General features: G+C 35.1%; 1 protein-coding gene across 2 annotated transcripts in view; it reads left to right on the top strand.

Moving 5' to 3' along the window:
* Positions 1-3340: 3340 nt before the first annotated feature.
* LOC145663749 (uncharacterized) overlaps positions 3341-21206 on the top strand; it is a 43556-nt gene continuing 25690 nt past the window's right edge. For both annotated transcript variants that reach the window (XM_081729839.1, XM_081729838.1), the window contains exon 1: positions 3341-3481. The gene's annotated coding sequence lies outside the window, so the exon portion shown is untranslated. The remainder of the gene's footprint in view (positions 3482-21206) is intronic.

The raw sequence follows: 21206 nt of genomic DNA, 5'->3' as shown, positions 1-21206 counted from the left end.
ACTGGTTATGAATTTTTTTTTTTTTTTTGCTCACAAGAAGCTGTGATTTTAACGTAGGTAGAATAGATTGGGCTACCGGAAATATAAACATAAGTAACTATTAAGAAAAGAGCTGAAAAATAGTTGAACCAAGTACTATTCTCTAGTTAAATCAATTGAAAAGATGATATGACCCTTTAAGAAGGATAGAGAATTAGACCTACTGCTAAATAATATGGAAAGTAATTCAATAATATTTGAAATTCCATCGTTAACAAAAATTGATCATTTCCATCTACCTTTCCTATTTTAAAGGAAAATAAAAAAATGACTTTGGTAACACCTCAAATCAAACCAAAATTTATGATTTAAAAAAAAACATATTTTCTAGATGTATCTAATGGAATTAAGAAAATGGATCGGATAGATACAAAGAGTAAGGATATTAATGTACCGACCAATGTATTATACAACAATATATACAATGTTAGATAACTGTGTACACTCTGCATTAAAAAAATTGCGACAGATAATACCGTGTAGCTAGGCCACCCAATACACAGCTTCTTATCCCATAATCGTGTCCGGTAAAGAGACACCTCTCTCTTCTCCTTTCCTCTCTTCATACTAAAATCAGCAAACAACATGAATGCAATCCAAATTTCAAAATATATATGTATTAGTATCAATAAAATGACCGATAAGTACCGAGACGAAACAAGATCCATAAATTGACTCAGGGAGAAATGAAATGAAATGAAATTTTTGTTTTACGTCCCACGATTATGCCGGTTAGGCTAAAGGAGACGGTGATTATGAGAAATGGATGAAAATGGTGGAATGAAGAATGTAGGAGGAAACGGGAGAACCCCGAGAAAACCCACGAGCACAGTGTTTGTCCACCACAAAATCCACACGGCGCGAGCTGGGAACGAACCAGGGACCCCAAGCACCGGAGATTGACTCAGGGAGAAACACACACACAATTAAAAATTAAAATCAATGTATGTCTGTTGACAGAGGTTCAGAAGTGGGACAGAGAGAGAGAGAGAAAAGTGGAGAGAAGAAGAAAAAGAAAAGGAAGAACAGATGTATGTAATTTAAACGTAGTAAGAAAAGAACCTAACATTATAAAGTCCCGTTTAAAGAAATTTACTGCTACGATAATTTTAGTACTAAGCCGGTTCGTTCCAAAGATCATGGCTGAACTTAGTAATATTTGGCTTAGTTTTAGGTAGCATTATAGTGTAGGGGCAATGGACTGGAGTCACGAGTAGTAAAGCTACCCAGCATAGGTTCGAACTCTGTTCAAGCCAAAGTTGCACTTTTGTAAAGTTATCGTGAAGAATCGACTTCTCATAATAAACGAGCAATTCTTAAGAATGTGGAAGCAAACACCTGTATCATGATAGAGAGTATTTACGAATGTTGGTTGGAAAAGGGCAAATAATATCTATGGGAATTACCAGGACATTCGAAACACTTCATTGATCTGCAGTATACACTTTTCGTGTTATTGCGCTCAGAAAGAAGCCATTTGTTGAACAAATTTTGAGTAGATAAATCGATGGATTGGTACCATGCTAGAATTCCAAATAGAAAATCTCGGTTCGATTCCATATCATAGTACCATTTCTTTGCAAAAAATAATGGCTGCGAACAGAGATTCATCTGCGGTTGGAGAACTTACAAGGTATCACCGGCGAGAATCCGAGTAGACAGTGTGTCCGTTCTTCATCATACACTATAATGATAAGTAGATTTCATATTTATATTCGTCTTTTCCTCTCTTTCTCTCTCTCTCTATGTTTTTTCGTTTCACTATCATGTTTTTGCATCTTTCTCTTCTTTCCAACTCTCCCCTCTGTCTCTCTTACACAGACACAGACACACACACACTGTGTGCGTGTGCGTGTTCCAAAGTTAAAATCGAGCAAGTTTTGATGGCCTGGGGACTAGTCCGATCAGCCCTGTCAGGAAAATCTAATTAACTGGGAATTTCGGCGACGTGTTTTTCGTGCTCTATGATAACATCTCCAGTCCTGGTCATCTCTGAAAGATATACTGTTTAAACACAAGGAAATAAGCAAAATCTCTTTTTTTATCCTCCGGGTTACCGAGCTCAATCGAATCATTGGGTTAATACGGGTTCGAACACTCGACCCAGTGGTGCACCATAAGTTAACCCATATCAGCCGACTGACACGATGATAGGTTTCAGCTCTAGTGTGTTCATTCTATCTGTGTGATTTACAACGTTATATCCGCAATAGATGAAATCGAGACTGGATGTTTGGAACAAATAAATTTTCAGAGATGACTAAAAAGTCGTCTCTTTTTGGTTATTTCAAAACAAGATTTTATTTATATTAGTTTGACACAAAATGCGTTTCCATTCTATAATTCAATGTGTTTTATTCAAGTTTGTGATGTTAAACATGCAATATCTGTTACATTTATAAGGAACATCCGTACATACAGAAGTACATTCGTATCGTCATCTTTGAATGTTGTTTAAATGCATCATGACCGATGAGGTATTCGATCAATTCATTGTCTATTATTCCCACTCTGCGTCTCTTGTTTTTAAGGTGTGCAGTCCAATTGCATCATTTCAGATTTTGCGAGGGGTTGGGCAAGATTGTTCACCGACATAAGAGTTTGACACATTTTATTAGTATAGTAGTATTCAATTTATTGAAAAGCGTAAGTTTTCAAATTCAGTGGGGCAATTGCCTCCCTTCCCTTTGCAAATGACACCCCTAGTGGATTCATATCTTTAACTCCTGGTTCTCTGTTTGATTTTTTCTCCAATTTCAGTTTCGTTTTGATATCTGTTTGTTGTCGGTAATTTGATATTCTACATTATATTTATTCTTTTGTTATTCTTTTCCCAGGTTTTGTTACACTTGCACACTGTCTGCAATTCAATTGCAGAACGATGTTCTTCGTCAGTCAGTAATTGGATGGCTTCCGTTGGAAATGTCTTTATGATGTGTTTCCTTATAATTATTTGTCTTTGTACCCTGATAAGTTTTTCTCTTAGGTGTGTATCCATGAATAATCTATGTCCCCAAACGCCTGCACAAGATTCGATTATGGAGATTAAAATTGTTTAACTCTATCATTTAAAGAACTGTTTGTCTTTTTTTTTCAATTTTAGAATCTTCGGTCGGTATTGTTTAAAGATTGTTTACTACTTTTCTTCAGTTGCATCACTGTGCTCTACCGAAGTTTGTTTATCCAGCCAAAGGTCGAGAAATTTACATTCCTTTACAATTTATATTTTGGCATTTCTAATTTTAATTGTTGGTTGTCTCGGTAATATTTGCCAAGTACTATATATTTTTTGTATTATTTGCTAATAATGTGAGTTTACTGTCTGTACACCATTTACCTAATTTTGCTACAATTACCACACTGCTTCCTCTTCCTTCTGGAGGATGCCGATGATACACTATAGCTAAGTCATCAGCATAGCCCATCGTGGCAGTAGCTTCTGGTAAGTTGTTTAACTGATTTAAACAGGGTTGGATTATTAAAACAGACATTCTGGTTTTACAAATTGACCCTTGTGGGCATCCTTTTGTACCTGTAGTTGTTATTTCCTTTCCTGGTGCTTGTAGCATTACTTGTCTATTATTACAGTAGCTGAACATTGTTTCATATAAGATTTTGCTTGTACAGTAGAGTTCCGATTATCCGAGCTAATGTGGACCGGATCTAACTAGGATAGGCAAAAACTCAGTTAAAACGGATGGATAAAAAATTGTACAGTATTTCTTATTGTTGTTTACTGATTATTTACCTTTATTAGATTATTTATTATTAATACTGTATCTATTATTTCTATTGGAGAGGATAGTTGGATTGAAATTACAGAGAGCATTAAAATTTCAGCAAAAGAAAAATTGGGACACGCGGAAATATGTAGGAACAAGCCATTGTTTGACCAGGAATGCATTAAACTACCAGAGAAGAGAAAGCAGGCAAAGTTACGTTGATTAAAAAATCCAAATGAAATAACTACACAAAATTTCGTAGACTTCAGGCGGGAAACTTCCACAACTTTTAGAACAAAGAAACGCGATTTTTTGAAAGCTAAAATTAAGGAACTTGAAGATAATAGTAAAAATAAAAACATTCGGGATATGTATAAGGGGATCAACGAATTTAAGAAAGGCTATCAACCTCGTGCTTATTAAAGAAATCCAACGGAACAGTTCTTACGGATACAGATAGGATCTTAAATAGATGAAAAGACTCCTTTGACGATTTGCTTAACACGCAGCCAAAACCTAATGTGCGTGGAGAAAGGGAGATACACACCGCAGAACCGTATATTCCAGAACCTAACTGTATAGAAGTAGAAATCGCTATAAAGAACTTAAAGAAACATAAATCTTCGGGGGTAGACGAAATTCCGGCTGAGTTAATTTTAGCTGGAAGCGAAAAATTGGGGAACAAGATACACGAACTTATTCTCCTTATCTGGAACAAGGAAGAATTGTCACAAGAGTAAAAATAATTAATCATTGAATTAACCAATTCACAAGAAAGATGGCAAAGCTGCCTGTAATAATTATCGAGGCATTTCTCTTCTGTCAACTTCCTATAAAATCCTTTCAAACATTCTATTAGCAAGATTGACCACATATGCAGATGAAATTATTGGAGATTATCAGTGCGGATTTAGACGAAATCGATCAACTATCGACGAAATATTTACCATTCGACAAATACTCGAAAAAAAAGTCGGAATACGATAACCCGGTATATTAACTATTTAAAGGCTTACGACTCGGTTAGGAGAGAAATATTGTGCATTGTTCTCACAGAATTTAGAATACCGGAAAAGCCACTTAGATTAATTAAGGTATGTTTAAATGAATCCCAAAGTAAAGTCAGGGTAGGAAAATATTTGTCCACGAGCTTTCACCTCGAGAATGGCCTGAAACAAGGAGATGCGTTGTCGCCATTATTATTCAACTTTGTCCTGGAATACGCTATAAGGAAAATTAAAGATAGCAACCAGGGCCTACAGTTGAACGATGTTCACCAGGATATGGTGTATGCTGATAATGTAAATTTAATAGGGGATGATGGGAGAACAATAGAAAGAAATGCAGAGATCTTATTAAACGCTTACAGGGACATGGGTTTAGAAGTAAATGCAGAAAAAACTAAATACATGGAAATGCGTCGTGACCGTAATCCGGCGAATTATGAATGCGTTAAAATATTAAATACTATTTTTGATAAAATGGATACTTTCAAATATCTAGGATCAATATTATCAGACGAAAATCATATTCACGAAGAAATTAAATGTCGATTAACGCAGGGAATTCTCAATTCAAAATTTCCTGTCGTCGCGAATTCTGTCGAGGAATTTGAAGCTTAAAATATATAAAAAGATAATCATGCCTGTTGTTCTGTATGGTTGCGAAAAATGGTCGCTTACTCTGAGGGAAGAACATAGACTAGAATTATTTGAAAACAAAATCCTGAGACGAATTTTTGAAAGTTGAAATACTCTCGCGGTGATCTCGTGTAAATTTCATGATATAACAATAATATTCTTCGGAGTTAAAGCATGAAACACCACAATGACTGAGAGTTAATAACATAATTGTGTGTATGATCACGCATAACTCCAATATAATACATAAATTTTGTTCGTTTACTTTATGCTTGAAAGAGTAACCATTCGCGGTGGTTTCATATAAATTTCATTAGGATCTAGTAATAGTTTTTTGAGCTAGACCATGAAACTACCCAACAGGTGATAGTGTTGATATCTTATCACGTATAATTTCGTACCTCGTAGACCGATTAATATACAGGATGGAGACAAAGTCCCGTCACCTCCTTGAACTACTAAATATTCAAATATGCTATCTTTAATTAGAACTATGGATGTGCACACTATTGATTGTGTTTTATGTGTAATGAACATCTGTTGCTTTAATGTCTTAACACATCAGTACGGGCTCCATCGTGCTCCGAACAGAAAATAATACGTTGCCAGGTTCTGTTAGAGTAACCCGCTTTTAAAGAAAGTCTCATAGCTTCTTTCAATTAGTCAATCGCAGAATAACGTTATGGTGCAACAATATTCTTGGTGAATCCTCAGAGCGAATTGTCATATGTCGTTAAGTCCGGGCTGCAAGGTGACCAGTCAAGTGGAGTGGGCAATAAGGGCGATCCCCAGTCAATCCTGCGTCCTGGAAACACCTCATTAAGATTATTTTGGAACCAAAGTGACAAAATGAAAAGGTGCTCCATCTTGTTAAAAGCAACCTGTCCCTTTGACCTTCCGGTTTCCAAAAGGGAAATGAACCACTTTCAAAGCATATTAAAATATAGATTTTGGTTAACAGGTCTATCAAAAAATATGGACCGTAAATTTGTTTGCTGTCCACGCCAGCCAATATCATGGCATAGGGAGTGTTATTTCCAATCTTCTAATAAAAATAAGGGTTTTCCTTTGACAATAAGACAATAGTTTTTGCACGAGAGCTTTGTTATGCAGTACATTCATCACTGAAAATAACTTTTACGCGTTTCGGAATAGTGTAAAATACCTTATGTGGTACATTCATCACATCCCTTCTTTCTTCGGCTTAAACTTTATCAAATAATTCGTGAACAAATTTCGGCCGATATAAGTGTAATTTTAAGTCACGTTTCCTGTGCTTGCGCACAATCAACGGGAGTATATAAGTTTCGTAAAACGTTTGCGAGCTGACTTCATTGGTGATCATTCCCTTACGACGTGACTTCTCTGCATTGTTCCTCTCTTGTTGATGGTCTACAACTTCGTTGTTTATCCTTAAGACTGCCGGTAGCAAACAGTTTTTGTTCCCAACACAAAAGTGTTCTTTTTGCAAGGGGGTTTAGTTCCAAACGTAGCTGGAAATCCACACTGATCCCCCCCCCCAAAAAATGGAGGTAGCGTACGTAAAATCGTATGTTACATTTACAAATCCTGTAGTTTTTGGACTTAACGTACAGCAAACGTATAACTGTTTTATAATACTTTCTGTATAAGTGTTCCATCTATACGTACTTTCCGTATGAAATAATATAGGCGGTCAGGATCTCACATACAAATGAACGTATATAACATATAGCTGAGGAATGTAACGTAAGTATATGCATGAGATATTAGGAAAACTGTTAGATGTCAAACATCCTGCATCGGTATGATGTAACATCTAAGAGCAGTTCGTATGTAGCATATGGATAACGTATACTCCATACTGATTTCTGCAGTAAGCAAGAGGATTCCGTATATTTGTACAATATACCGTTGTCTGGAGAGCAAATTTTTTTCAGTGCATAAGCACCTGTTCTAACGTTCTCTCTGTTGTGGGCCTGTCATGAACCCAAACGATTGTAATGATGCGTTCTTCAATTGTGTAATTACTTTTATCAACCATCGTTTATACTAGAAATAAGGAAGAAATACATTGTAACTCCATCATATATATTTATAGTTTACATAGCTTGATTACTTTATACTTAAGGGTAGGAGTGACAGGGTTCTGTGCTCACCTATGCATATATACTCATGCATGTTTCATGGGCTGATCCATTATATAAGAAATTAGTATCCTACATTTAGCTTAGGTGTCCAACTAAATTACTGGGGATAACGTAAATTGGAGAAATTAAATAAACTTAAAACAAAACTAATCGACTTCAAAATGCAATAAAAAGCAGAAAATAAAAGCTGAAAAATATTAACAAAGTTCAACAAAAGCGATAAAAAGAAAATAATAATAATAATAATAATAATAATAATAATAATAATAATAATAATAATAATAATAATAATAATAATTCGTTACTATTATCTATAATTTTTTTTAAATCTGTACTAAGCCCAACAAATTAATGCCTTATATAGAATCAGTTTGGATGATAAGTTTATGAGGAAGCAACTTGTTTGGCCTGACACAGACTTCACAAAATATTATAGATAATAACAATGGATTACTTTTTGGGTTAATATTGTTTTTTTATATATATTTTGTAGTTTTTATTAATAAGTAGCAAAGTCCCCCGTTCTTCGTTCGGGAAGAATACGCTTCATTTTGGACATAAAGTACTAATTGGGGCTGAATTTTGAAGCATCTGAAATGTTTCTGTTCGTCTCAGCAAACCGGAAAGCTATGGATTCGGCTACAGGAACAGTGAATATCGGTCAATTTTGATCATTTTAAAATATCTACCCCTCCTCCTCTCCTCTCTTGTATTGTCAAAGTGAAATCATTAAAAACACCCCAGGCCCGAACGTCATCTATGTTGAATATTTAGTCGAGATCGGTCTCGTGGTTCAAGAGGCACGAAATCACAAATATAGATTCATTCATTTATATATATAATTTTATATAACAACTAGCCTTTGGTTAGCTGGGGGCTCCGCCCCTTGACCCCCGAGCCTCGGCCTACGGCTTCGCATTTCTTATCTATCGGGCCTTCCATCAACAGTGAATTTCGTGAACTTGCTCTTCATATTTCCTGAATGTGCCCATCCGGGGGCTTCGCCCCCACACACTATCATTGCTCGGCCTATGGCCTCGCATCTCCTGAACCCATAATTCTATCGTTTCTTTTCCTATTTCAACTATCTGAAAGATAAGATTTTGTATCCCAAGAAAACGACCATTCAAATAGCATGGGAATTTCTTCACCCCCTTTAGACCCCTAAAAAACTAAAAATATTCACTTTTGGCAATTTTCCTGTCGGTTAGTCCTGGAAGGGTACAATCATGCCAAATGTCATCATTCTAATCCTGCGGGAAGTGACTAAACATTTTGGGGTGTAGAAGACGTCCCATATAAATAACACGGGAAAGATTTTTCAATTCCCTATAAAACCACTCTATGGCTGGAAATTTTTATTTCTGATGATTCACTTACGTAACGCTAACGAAAACGTACAAGCATACCGAATTTCAAGTTTTTATTCCAATTCTAAATACTTAAAATATGAGATCATAGATCCAAAATTAGACCCATTTAAATAATATAAGGAAATTCTTCATCCTCTCTTTAGACTCCCTAAAAATTAAAAATATTCACTTTTGGCAATTTTCCTGTGGGTTAATTTCGGAAAGCTACAATCATGCCAAATTTTATCATTGTAACCCTACAGGAAGTGCTCAATAATTTGTCAGCTCATATAGTTTTATATATAGTTAGGGTTATGATTAGGATGGGATTTTATATAATTCATTACTTCGAAGTTGCCAGCTTTCTTCTAAATTATCCTCTATAGCAGACTTTAGCACTAATTTTCTTAATTTGTGTTTCGTTGTCTTCTTAAGGTTTGTCTTCTGATAATAAGATTTTTATGAGATATTTAATAGTCTTCTTCTCAGTTTTTAGTGCATATATCATGTGGTCTTTTTTTAATGTTATAAAAGCGATACGCATTTTAAGTATGTTGTTAATTATTTTCACTCAAGGGGTCGTTTTAAATTACTTTTGATATACGTTTTCCAAATGTGGTTTTGAATCAATTAATTTCTTCTGATATTTTACTTTTAGATTTCTATATTTATTAATATGTTTTGTTTTAAGTTTTCTTCTATTATATGATTTCCTAGCTTTCGTTGTTTCTCTGTTTTGGGTCCCTGAGTTCGTTTGTTGTGAATGTTTTCTTTAAAATCAGTATTACCTGACCAGTATAAGAATTCCGATTTTGGCTGAGGGCGCCAGTGTTGTGTTTATCTCAGTTGCTGGACAAGTGCTACGGGTCAGTGAAGTGGAGTATAAAGTGTATCCAACGCAGGCTCAAAGTTACAGTTCAGAAGTTATAAGTAGCCTTATTTGTTTGCACATAATAAGGAACGTCATAAGTTATATATATATATATATATATATATATATATATATATATATATATATATATATATATATATATATATATATATATATATATATATATATATATAGTGGGCGGGAAATAACTCCTTACTAAAAATTGTTTATAACTTATTAAATACTTAACCAATTTTCATGAAACAGAAAGCTTTCATGTTCCTTACAATGATAGAATTGTTCTGCATTGCTAAAATTCTACATAAGCCACCATTATACACCAGTTTTCTTAAATGGTTGGCAAATGTTTGTAGATACTCCAGCGGTACGTCTGCATAGAGCTTAGCAAATGCGATCTCCCAATTCATCAAGATATTTTAGTTTTCTGTGATGAACTTCGTCTTTTTCTCACCTTCAAAGGAAAAAGTCACAGTGCGTTAGGTCAGGACTCCTCGTTGGCCATTCAAGGGGGCCACGATATTCAACCAGCATCCTGAAAAATGGGTGTCGAACCACGTACGGACAGGACGTGCAAAATGAGGTAGTGGCCCATCTTGCATAAAAATTAGGTTGTTATAAATGCCCCACGCAGATACAATACTGTGAACGTACTCTTCAAGCATACCAAGGTACTCTTCAGCGTTCACTGTGCCCCAAATGACGTAGGAAACTGTAACTTTCGTAAATGTCATGCCGCACCATACTGTGGCCTTTGAGAGATGTTAGGTTTTATCAACAACAACCCTTGAATCCTCTTCTGCTCAATAATAATAATTGTGACGGTTAATAAACCCCCCAACATGAAACATGGCTTGATCTAACCACAGTATATTACCGAAAAGATCGGACCAGTCTTCATACCAAGCAAGCATCATCTTCTCATACTCCAACCGATTATCACAGTTTTCCGGTGATAATTCCTGACAGTAATGTAGTTTCCATGGACAAAATTCAACTCTTCCTTGAGAACAGTTTTGATATCGTGTCGGGTTAAACCACTTTCGCGAGATGCCTGCCTTTGTAATTTTTGAGTAATTCGAGTGAGCATTTCCTGAACCACTTACATACTTGATGATTGCGTTTCTATATTCTAAATCTAGGTTTATCGCTTGGTACATATCTCGAGTCACAGCCAGGAGAGAATTCAGACAATTAGACATAAAGGATATGAACTCTTGATGGTGGAGGGTGTTGGAATTTTCCCTGCACTTTTTAAAGAATTATGGGATTAGGGAGCTTGCCTTTTGGGATTACCTTATTAAATTTGATTATATTTCATTTCTTTCCTAGCATTATTATGGAAACGCAGACTTTTGGTGGGGTTAAAAAAATAAACTAGTTAAAACATGAAGTTATAGGTAATGTAAGTGTAAATATAATTAATTACTTCAGAATATAATAAATTCAAAACTTTTATGTATAAGAAGAGATAGCTCCCATGGATTTCCTCTAAATTTATCTCTAACTCTAGTACTCAGATTAAAAAGGGCTCATTCTGCTACCTATTTTCACTTGGAAACTTAGCAGAAGTGGCAACAATGCTCTCGGAAATTTCAAGGTGCTCCCTCAAGTTATTAAACTCACTTAACGTATGGCTTTTTTCAGTTCTGTTGGGAGAGGGTACAGAGCCGATTTCGCCACTCTGTTTCGGAGCTGTGTATCTTTGTATGCCTACTTCTTGATATAATAATAGTAACGTGTTATTTTAGTGAATATGATTTTAATAGTATTTGTCAATTGACTTGGAAAGATTATTTTAGCCAGAAAGCATTAGTTAACTACAGTGTAAAATTTTTAGATGTATACTCTTATTTAAAATAGCTTCCAATCTGTTTGTCTTTTAAAAGCATCGTATTCTTATCCAAAGATGAAAGTCAATTAAAAATACATCGTTTTCAAAACATTGAACTCTTTATTTAAAGTCAGAACATTAAAATGTGAATAATGAAAGTTAATGATTATGAAAGAATTAGTTAAATGAAAGTATGGGAGGAAACGAGAAAACCCCTAGGACATGATATTGGCCACCAAAAACTCACATAGTTTGAGTTCAAGTCAAGGATCCCTCGTACTAGAAGAGATCAACATACCTCAGTGAGAATATCGCCTGAACCACCGTGTCTCTCTTGTTTTGCTCTAGTGTGATTACGGACCGCATCAAGTTTCGATGGATTTAGTTCAATGATTCTCCCCTTCATTTATAATTATATGACGTCTCTAAAGATATATATATATATATATATATATATATATATATATATATATATATATATATATATATATATATATATATATATATATATATATATATATATATATATAGGGCTCAAAAGTTCAAAGTCAGACGCACTCGCCAATACAAAAATGATGGTCAACAGTATCACTCACGTAGAAATTATGAAAGCTCCTCCCCGCCTACACACACACACACACGGCCTTTGGTTTGACAAAGAAAGAGGTCGCATCAGGGTATAACATTTCAAAGCCAGACAATTAGATTCAGGATAATCAATTCTGAATTACACAATTCATATACATGTTAAAAATATCTTATGTTCTAAGACTTCACGTTTATGTAACGCTCTCTCTCTCTCTCTCTCTCTGCACTGAAGTACAGTCCGCAGCAAAAAAACCTGCAACATGAACATGTAAGTTTATTATAAAACGACGAAGTCTTTTGCTCAAAAAATAAGTGTGCAGAGTAGGACGCCGAGGTTTCTCCTGCGTGATTCGTGCCACTTAGACGTTGTATTAATTCCTTGCGCTGGTAGGCGTAGTTTCACAATAAACTTACATGCTCATGTTGCAGGTTTTTTTTGCTGTGAACTGTACCAGTTTTTGATTGCAGTTTTCGGATCAAAGTCCTTAAGAGAATGACCATTGATTGAAATTGTCAGGAAATCATCCAGTGGCGTGTCAGTCTTCAGTGAATTCCTGTAGGTAGTCTGAACTCTGTTGAGACGGCTAAAGCAGTACTCACACGTAAAACTGCACAAAATGTGACTATTGAAAGAAAATTTGGGAAACTCATAATGAAGTTTTCATTGTAAGTGTCTGATTCAACGTCAAAGAAGAAACCAAAAGTTTTGAAGACTTCACATTCGGTGTTTTCTCTCACTCAGTGGAAATGATTTTCCTGAGAAACAGAAACTGCGCAGCCGTGGGAATTTAGGCAGAAACCATTCCTACTGAATACTGGTCACAAGCTCTAAATTTCTAGTCGCCAATGGCGACCTTTCAACCGGAAATTTTGCGTCCTGCATATATTTATATAATTTGGAACGCACACTCTCTTAACTGTGTCTAGCGAGTGCGTGTGTGTGTGTGTGTGTGTAAAAGATATTTGTTCCCTTAGGCCCTCAGCACTAGAGATGCAAGGGCTCGGGAAAAAACCGACTTTTTTGAAAAAAAAACTCGGTTTTTTCTGCTTCGCTTTTTTGCTTGGGAAATTTTGGGCTTTTTTGAAAATTCTGCTTTAAATTGATAAACGAGATTTTGTTTCGCTTCTCTATAACACAAAAAGTCATTTAATTAGTGGTTGATGCCGATAATAATATAAAACCTCGAAAATAAACCATGAATTTCGAAAACATATTCAAACAGTTTTACTTCTCAACATATTTACATTATGAATTCCAAAGGATTAACCAATGTATATAATAAGATTTTTTAACCTCTTACATACAAAAGTAAACAGGGTTGGCAAGAACCGTGGTTGTTTTTGAAAATGCCAAAAAAAAAACGTTTTTTGGGGGAGTTTAAACTAGGTTTTTTGGGTTTAAATCAGGTTTTTTGGGTTTAAATATTTTGCTTTATGTATTTATATTACATATTGACAGAAATAAGTTTGTTTCGCCTTGGTGTTATTATGCAACAACAGGGTTATGCTGGAAGAGGTCACATAAGCTTAAAGAAGTCCGGTCAGTAAATTTCTTAAATTGAGAAACTCCCGCCCTAGCCATCGGGAAAATCCCGTGATTACTCTAAATGTAAAACAATGACGGAAAAAATCCTGTTATTGCTTTGCATGTAAAATTTAAAGGTCAACGTATCATAATCAGTACGCTAAAACTGAGGTATTAAATTACAAATTTAGTACGTACATATCATTGAAAGTACAATCCAAGCTAATGTTGGAAGCTACGTAGGCAATCGATAAATTATGCCAATTTATATCAATATATTTAAGCAACCTTGGCTTCTTTATAAAACAACAGGCATTCAGGCACCGAGGTTATCAAGGAGAAGACTTTCGCTTGAAGTTACATCCGAACCGCTACTTTGTTTACGCATGAAAGAAGGGTTGTGGTTTGACCGAGAATTGAACATGGGATACCTTGATTAAAAGGTAGAAAGGAAATAAAACTAATGCAGATGGTTTGATGTGTAGAAACGTCGCCATAAAGTTCACACGATCGCATTTTTTGTTCTTTTTATTTTATTTTTTGGTTTAAACCAGTTGTTTTTTTTTTTAAAAAAAAGAAAGAAAAAACAGCTGGTGTAAATCAGCCAACCCTAAAAGTAAATACTTCTTTAAAAAATATTCAAATAAGTAGCAAAATTCTATGTAGTATTTTTACTTCAAAATATTCCATACCCTCTTTTTGGGCTGGCACACAATCATAGTCATACGTCTTGCAAATAAAATCAGAAAAATAAACACACTGCTGAACAAGACTGCACTTATTTAATATAAAAACACATTTACACGTGACGTTTTGATCTTCTAGCCAAGATCCTCATCAGATGTACACTCTGATGAGAACGTCTGATGTATCCTGATGTATCCTCTGATGAGAATGTCAGAGTGTACCGGTACGTCTGATGAGGATTTTGGCTAGAAGATCGAAACGTCACGTGTAAATGTGTTTTTACATTAAATAAGTGCAGTCTTCTTCAGCAGTGTGTTTATTTCTCTTTTTGGAACAAAATAAAATTAAAATAAAACATAAGAAAAATACTTAGATTTATATGATACACTTAAAGGCTGCACATCTAGAGCTTTTGGTATTGTATATTCTTGAAATTCTACAGTTTTATATAAGCACCATCACGGTTTACTCATTCTTCAAGTTTTCTGTATTTTTAACAAGAGGGATTCAACATATGAAGGGTGTGAGGAAAGAACATGGTAACCCACAATTTTACTATTTTAAGAAATTAGAAATTTTCTGCTGCACAATCCATTTTGAAAGTCGGAAAACTGATTTTTCACATAAGACTATACATGAAGGATTAAACGAAGCCTTATGCGTTGCTGTCTATCTGGTGCTGCATAACTCAGCAATTGAAAATTTGTTAGTTACCATGTTCTTGGCTCACACCCTTCATATCATTATGGAACTCTCCCCACCCCACCATCACAAAAAAAAAAGACTACGGAATATATTTAGGTTAAGATAAATACAACTGCACAACAAACATGACTGGGTGGAGCTTTTGCGCTTCTATTGGGAAGTCCGGGATTCAACTCAGCATTCGACCATTCTGACAAAACTTTTCTTCATTCCATCTATGAAGTAGAAACAGTGCGTGTACTGTGAGTTGGCCGACTTCATTTCTTATTGTTTTTAAATCGTTATTATTACTAATTACCAGCAATGACGGTTTTGCGAAGGTTAGGGGGACGGTCTTTCGGACTGAAGCCTGTTCAAGGTTGTGTCCGGAAGATTATCTCTAAATATATAAACGAAACAAAATACAGTATTAGTTATGCCTGTACCAGGGGTGCCCACAAAGGGGAGCTATGACGCAAAGTGCGTCATTGAAATATGGGGGGGTAAAAATCTATATAAATATGTTTGAGGGGGTGTAAAAATTAATCGAAAAGATTTTTTTCATGGAAGAATACCTACGGATAGACAATTGAGGGGGGGTGTCATAAACATGAGGAGGGGTGGGCACCACTGCCTGTACTCATAAACTTCAAGCTCCTCCCAAATAAAATTAGGACATTTTAGAAAACGAAACAATCAGAGAAACCCACCCCAAAGTACGTTTCTAAATCCGCTACTGATTATTTGTATAAATTAGTATTCAAGGTTGTATCCGGAAAATTATTGCTAAATCATTGCACAGCTACAGTATAACAGAAATGTGGAAGTACGGTTAGACGGATATATTGAAAAACGTACGCTTTGACGGATACAGTGGCGTAGCACACTTTTGCGGGCCCCTCCGCAAAGTATAGAGAAGGGGCCCTAGTTGTAAAGCCAATAGAAGTAAGATTGAAGTTCTACTTCTTTAAATCTTTAATCATCCCAAGACTTCGGGGCCCCCTATACGTCGGAGCCCCCCGCACTGCGGGGGTTGCGGGGGCAGCTGCTACGCCACTGGACGGATATATAGAAAAACGTAAGTTTAGCTTTTGCGCAGAAGCTAGAGTATTAAGCTCTTAGAAATGAAACACAGACGACAAACTGAAATGATCCCGAGAAGAAAAAAATGTCGATAACTCAAAAGTTAAAATAAAGTTAAATAGCCTCTAAAATTGCCCTCAAATACTACATTCTTCATGTTAGCTTTAATTCGTAAAACATGTGCTCCATCCATCTTGATGGTGAATTTTAGAGCGAAATATGTCATTTAGGTCATGGAATTCTTATCTAACTATAGAATATACTATAAGAAAGCTATTTAGATAGAAAAATCATGAAAATGAAAAAAGCCAAAATTTCCAAAATTCTCGTTTTTTTTTTCAAAAAAGCCGGCTTTTTATGTGCAAAAAACTGTCGATTCAAAAAAGCCGGCTTTTTTGCATCTCTACTCAGAACTACTGCATTGTTGTTGCTGGAAAACGAATTTGAGGTGTTCTAGGTTCCCTCACACAACATGTACATCTTCCCTATCATTTTCGCGCGTCCTCACATCTTCTTCGAACAGCCTGCTGGACCGGAATAATTCCTTTTTCATTGAACACAGTCGTCTTAACCAGTGTGGATTCACATTGGTGTTATGTTTTACCCCTTACTTATATGTAACCCAAACATTCCTCTCATAAGGCTGGTTGCATATCTTTCAGTTACTGGATTTCTGCCTCTAAATTTGTGTTCTTGAAGTGGGGTACCACCACAAGATTTTGCAGAATTTTGGACAGAATAGCCTAAAATCTGCTCCCAGTTTGCCCACAGGATGGCAGCAAATAGGTAATCACACTTTAATTTTATGACACGTGGTCCTTATGTAGTGCTCGTACTATGGGGGTAATGGAAAAAAACTCTCAACTCTACTGTATTATCTTCTTTTCATTTAGTTGCCAGTATGTGATCCTCAAGTATGTTTTACTGACAATACTTTTGACACTTTCCCCACTACTGTTTACTATGTCGTACAGTGATTTGTGCTATCGTAGTACGCATATAGCACTCACAAAGATATATGTATCTATTTATCTATCTATCTATCTATCTATCTATCTATCTATCTATCTATCTATCTATATATATATATATATATATATATATATATATATATATATATATATATATATATATATATATATATATATATTTGTGAGTACATTTATCTTGGTAAAGTATGGAAAAGGTAGTACCAGAAGAAATAGTGAAATAATTGAAGGTACAAAATACGTTTGACGGAGAATTCTACGTTATACGGGGTGAAGCATTTATAATGTTCAACCGTGATAATGAAAAAAAAAAAAAAAAAAAAAGAGGGAGAGAAGCGAATTTTTACATCAAACAAATAAGAGGAGGACACCTTCTCATGCACTACACATCAACACTCAATAAAGTGGAAATTCTAATAGAAAGTTATGTTTTTAAATAGCACTAAGTAAAGTTATTACAGAAGTTAAATCTACATGCCAAGAGGAAACCAACAATAGCACACTAGATATTAAGTGTTGTAAACTTTGCACGATATAACTCCAAACAAGTAGCATATTAAAACTCGTTCTGCACAAACTAGGAAGAATAAAAATATGTATGCAAATTCATTGGTTTTATGAAATAATATTCACACGTTACACTGCAGGCTTTGTAATCTTACTTTCTGAGCACCCGTCGTACATAACGCCGTGAGATTCTCAATTTTCACATAAATTTTGAATCCTATGCTTCCCCTTTAGGATATGCATTTAATCAAAGTAACACGATAAGAACACATGTGAGGCTATGGTTCAGTCATGTACCAAAAACCATAAAAATTGGCCCAATAGTCTAGGAGGATTTGAGAGACAAACGTCCTTACGTCCCATATATATAAGATGCATCCTTTTAGCCCCTTAAAAAGGGAATTTCAAAACACTGGTTATTTTAATGAAGAATTTATATACCGCTTATATAAATTCTTCATTTAAGTTTCATTTTCCTAAGAGGCAAGGGGAAAGTCGTGAGATACTCAATTTAAGTAATATAATAGAAACCTAGGTTACGCCATATATATATATATATATATATATATATATATATATATATATATATATATATATATATATATATATATATATATATATATATATATATATATATATATATATATATATATATATATATACTAAAATACAGCATTATGAAAGAACTAGAACTGTTGCATACTTTTGCTTGAAGTTAAAATACTGTATTTCCTGAAGAATGTACGTCTCATTGAGTATTCGGCACCTTCTTCTAGATTGTCCAGAATATTCAGTCCTTAGAGAACGTTTAGGGGTAGTTTATAAATCTTGATTAGATTTTAGGGGATAGTGCAGTATCTATTGACTACATTTATTTATTTATATATTTAACAATCACCAGATACAGCTCAGAAGCCATTTTACACTGGATATCCAACAACAACAACAACAACAACAACAACAATGGAAAGGATTTGGGAAGGTAACGGCCAGGGCCTGTTTAGTAGGTACCATCCCGGCATTTGCCTGGTAGGACTGAGGGAAACCCTGGAAAACCTCAGTCAGGATGGTCGGCAGCGGGATTCGAACCCACGACCTCCCGAATGCGAAGCCAACGCTCTACCACTTGAGCTACTTGTATTCACTGTTATTCCTGAGATTTAAAATGTTAACTTGCTCCGAAGTTTTCTTTTTATTTTTTCTGGCATTTGTTACGAATATTGCTATTTTTAACTTACATTTTATTTAAACATTTTATATTTTGCTGTTTTTTATTTTGACCTTTGCACATTGCGTTGGAATTTTATTTTATTTTTGCTATTTTAAGGTCTTAATTTGCATTATTTATACTTCACATTTTATTCTTTTTTGAATTTTTTAATACACAGAATGTGTCGGTCATTGGCCTTATCGTGATGGGGTCAAATAACTTCGCTGCTGACGTCCACATTAAATATCCAGTAATCAATCAATCAATCAACAAACTCTGTATTTTCTATTGGTTTCTTTAATGTCTCTGTAAATGCAAGATTTGGCCAAAGAGGAAATTACCGCATTTAATAATATTAATAAAACTCTAATAAAACTTTAAGACAGTTACGTAACTGGAGGGGCAAACAGAACTTGTCACTCAGGTGCCGGATTGTGGTGGGGACAAAAACTGCGCAAGTATTTATTTTCACTATAAGGTCAGGAAAGGAGTTTTAGCGAACTAAAGAACACTAAAAAAAAGTACTTCAGAAACAACCGTAGAGCGTAAGTTAGCATCAAAGCTATCTTTTGAGGACATTGTAAAAACCTTTGCAGCCAAAAGAGCCCACAAAGTTAAATTTCAGTTTCATTTAACTTGCATCGATTTTAAAAAAATTGTAAAATGTATCTGTATAATACACGAGCTTAACTGTTTGTCATAATTAAATATTCTAATTATTCTAAACCAACAGACTGTTGATTCATTCTATACATATGCACATCCCGATATATATCCAAAACATTGTGGTTTGCAGTTATTATGATAAGCCTATAAGAATATATCAAGCATGCTATTCTCAGATCATTTGGCAATCAAATACTAGACCTAATTAGTTTCGTGTTTTATCTTGTATTAAAAATTAAATTATGTACTGTGTAGCGCCCCAGAGGGCCCAATCCCTGGCAGGCTACAGCTAAGCTTGATTGCTCAGTACCGGAGCACTGAGATGATAAATATATGGTAAGGGTCGCCACCTGTGATCATGCTATGACACAGGAGAAGAATAGCAAAAGATGCTAACACTGTATAAGATTACGCTAAATCAATGCGTTAATAAAAGAATGAGAAAAAGAAAAGAAAAAAAAACTTTTAGTACAACGGTAAAACGAATCCAACCTGTGCGAGACTGCCCCCTGTACACTCTACGAATGCACAGAACACAGCCCTTCCCTTGTGTTGCGATTTCCTTACCTATTTGAAGCTTATGAGAATGCCAAAGCTGAAATACAAGACTGCGGAGTTAATTTCGCAAAACATAACACTTATGGTAGGGTGTTGCAACATTTTATTTGACTTAAAAACATTCACAGTTTAAGAATAATGGATCTCACCAATTATTACACCAAAATTATACTGAAGTTACCATTGTGACTGCTTTCTGAGATAACCCTGCAATGTTATACTTAGTGACTTGCTCAGTTACTTAACTGAATAAACTCACACCCATCTTATTGCTATATTGTAATTGAAAATAATGATATGGGATTCAACACTCATATGAAACAAAATATTGGAACGTACACTTATATATTTTTATAAAATTGCATAACGAGTAATATGACACTAACAGCTAATAGGATAAATGGCTCGAGCAAACGTAGATTTACTTACCACGACTAGTCGGGTTTACACCAATTATGTAATACTCAGAAGTATATTATGATGCCCTTAATAGTAACCACCATAGGAGTAAGGAACCCCAAAGAAACATCATGCTAGATAGGTTCTCGCTACATAGTATGTAAACATAGGACAAGTGACTCGTCCCAAATGAATGAGGACATGAATGCGAATAAAAGGGTGGACAAATTAGACAAGTGTAAATATTAGACATTATAAGCAAAACGGACAATGCATTGCTGAGCGTCAGCGTTGATCAGGATGCTAGATACAAGTGAACATCATAATTATACAGACGTAATGTTATGACTAACAAAACCCATGTAATCTTCAAGTAGTGGCGTGTTTGGATAAAACATGAAAGGAAACGACTGTAAAGTGATCCATATAAGTTGACAAAAGTAAATGCCACACTAACTTTAAGTGGAGAGACAAAAGGATCACATATCGAATCAACTTGTGCTAGACGGCCAGGTGTCTCCTAAATACGGAAAGCACACTCCTGCTTCCGACAGTGATAAACTCAATACACAGCAGTTACTTAAACAATCATGTAGCTAGTGGCGTTCCTATAGCTTACATCAGCATTGATAAGTGCAAACAGACAATCGTCGAAGTTACATTCTTAAGACGGGCATCAGCAAATCCACATACGGGCGCTATGCA

The sequence above is a fragment of the Thermobia domestica genome, chromosome 11 (genome assembly GCF_964235325.1).
Source record: "Thermobia domestica chromosome 11, izTheDome1.hap1.1, whole genome shotgun sequence".
In the NCBI taxonomy this organism is placed as follows: Eukaryota; Metazoa; Arthropoda; class Insecta; order Zygentoma; family Lepismatidae; genus Thermobia; species Thermobia domestica.
The sequence above is the reverse complement of the archived record's forward strand: the minus strand, read 5'-3'. Positions and strand labels throughout refer to the sequence as shown.